At 43.0% G+C, this 2361-nt stretch overlaps 1 protein-coding gene across 1 annotated transcript in view; it reads right to left on the minus strand.

Moving 5' to 3' along the window:
• The window catches only part of GK5 (glycerol kinase 5 (putative)), a 30925-nt gene extending 28827 nt beyond the window's left edge, over nt 1-2098 (minus strand). Inside the window, exon 1 of the mRNA XM_009325092.1 lies at nt 2029-2098. The gene's annotated coding sequence lies outside the window, so the exon portion shown is untranslated. The remainder of the gene's footprint in view (nt 1-2028) is intronic.
• Nucleotides 2099-2361: the final 263 nt, after the last annotated feature.

The raw sequence follows: 2361 nt of genomic DNA on the forward strand, positions 1-2361 counted from the left end.
GGACACGACGCGGGTTTCCCGGTGGCGACGGCGCCGTCTCAGCGCGGCCAGGCTGTCGGCACCGGGATCCCCACAGAGAGCAAAGACACCAGAACCAAACCCCCATGTTTAGTCTGTGCAGTTTCTATATATGCACGTAAAAGTCTTTAATTAAACACTAAATGTTAAAGGGTTTCTAAAAGACAGAGTTCAGCGAGCACCAGCAGAGCATTTCCTCAGGGTGCTAATACCGACTCCAAGCGAACATACTGCCTAAACCCAATTCCCCCTCACAGAAACGGCCGCTGGAGCAGGTGTGTGCTGAACAGCCAGGTAGGGTGGCTGCAGGGGTTTGTCACGGAAGGTAGTGAGATAATTACACAAAGCCTTAATCTGCAGCAATCCTCTTGTGCCATCGCTTTCCTTCATAGAGGGAACCACCTTTAAAATTCCCGTTGGAACAGAGTTATGTTCCCGTACTGCCCTTAGATGGGGTGGTGGTTTTTAAACAGGAACAACTAGAAATATTCTCAGTTACGCAATAAAATTCAGGATGTTCAACCCAAAACTAGTATTAGTAGAATTTAGTTTTAACCCCAATTTAATTAGAAGAATTAATCAATTAGTTTTAACTCCTCATTTAATTAGAGCAGGAAAAGCAAAAAATACATAGAAAATGTTTTCCCCTTGCGCTTCTGTTTGGCCCCTCTTAGAAGAAGTTGCACTATGAACAACAAAAGGGTATATAATGTGGGATAACAGTCTGATGTCACTGGATCTTTAAATCAGGAATGCTAACGGCAGTGAAAGCCACATAAGGAGAGGCTCCCCACCGCACCCGGGCAGCGGCAGAGGTCACTGGGACAAAGGTTCGGATCACCGGGAACTGAAGGCACATGAAAGAGAAAGCCAAGGAATGGCTGCTTTACCCCTCCTCCCTAAGGAACGACTCATTAAAAAGTCATCATCTCTTTCACTTGTATATTCTCTTTGACTATAACTTGACAAGTTATAATCTCTTGACATACAGCTAATAGATGTACGTCAGAGAAAGGTACCAAGTGCTTCACATCTGATTAGGACTATTTTTCTTCAAACCAATTTAATTACTCTGTTAGTTTCGGTAAATAATAACTATTTAGAACTCCTGAAGAAAGCTCCCTAAATAAGATTCAACGTGTGTACCTGGTATAAAAGGCTAAAATCTCTCCAAACATTCAAGAACTAAGAAGCCTTAAGTAAAATTGAGAAAATGCATCTAGACATCCTTCATGTTTTTACAGTATCAACAAGTGGGGCCCATCTCACTGCAAGATGAAGCAAAACTTCAAAAAGAAAATGGAGGTGCAGGTTACTTTTTTCTTTTACAAGCTCTTAACGTAACAAATACATACCCCTCTGACTCACTGCACTGCACGGAAGTGACCATAAGCCAATTTCTTCATGCAAATCTTAAACTCTGTTTAGTATGTCAATAAGAGAATTTAGATGCATCTTGAAAAGGAACACCATATATACGTTGGAAAAAAGGACCGTGAACCAACTTGCATAGTTGCAGTCCATACGTAATCTCAGTTATATAGCACGTATTAGAATTGCTCAATTTACGAGAAGCTTATGAAATACAAATTTCGTATTACTGTTCCGTTTGCAATGCGATAACAACAATGCAATATAGTAGGCAACAGGTTTTCAGATGTGCATAGCTTGTCCATACATGACCTACCTGGCATTAGCTTATGTTATTTTGTCATAAATAGTATCAGTCCCACACAGACACTCTTTGTCTATCCAAAACCTCTGTCACCCTCAGAGTAAAATCTTATCGCCAGCATGGGTAAAAGCCCAAAGTTCATCTTGGCACAGACAAGAAACATTCAATCTGAAGTGAAGATGTACGGACACCCTCCTCCTATACCGCACTGCAACGCTGATGATAAGCCTGCCTGACCTCTGCCACCACCCTAGCCTTCCTGTTCAAGCGAGAGCATGCAGGTGCCATTTCCACTGGTCAGAAAGCAGAGAATTCACACACCGGGGCTCACATACCGATTGCCGCAGCAGCTACGTCCCGTACTTCTGCATCTTCTCTGCTGAAATCCTCAGTTTCTTTGGTCTCTGGAAAGCGTGACTGGTCTTATCTTTTACTGGAATATCAAACCAAATGAAGGAGTGGAGGCACTCCAGGGACCTGTTCAATGCTGTAGCAAAGGGAAGAGTTAAGTAAAACCAACCAAACGGCAGAACGTCAGGGACAAGAAGATCCTCCATCGCTGGCAGCGATGGCAAAGCCCCCACCATGAGTAATTTATATTGAATATTTGTAAGCAATGTCATCACGCTCAGCATGGTTCAGCCAGCAACAAGTACACTTCAGGATGC

Source organism: Pygoscelis adeliae, unplaced genomic scaffold (genome assembly GCF_000699105.1).
Source record: "Pygoscelis adeliae isolate BGI_AS28 unplaced genomic scaffold, ASM69910v1 Scaffold155, whole genome shotgun sequence".
NCBI lineage: Eukaryota > Metazoa > Chordata > Aves > Sphenisciformes > Spheniscidae > Pygoscelis > Pygoscelis adeliae.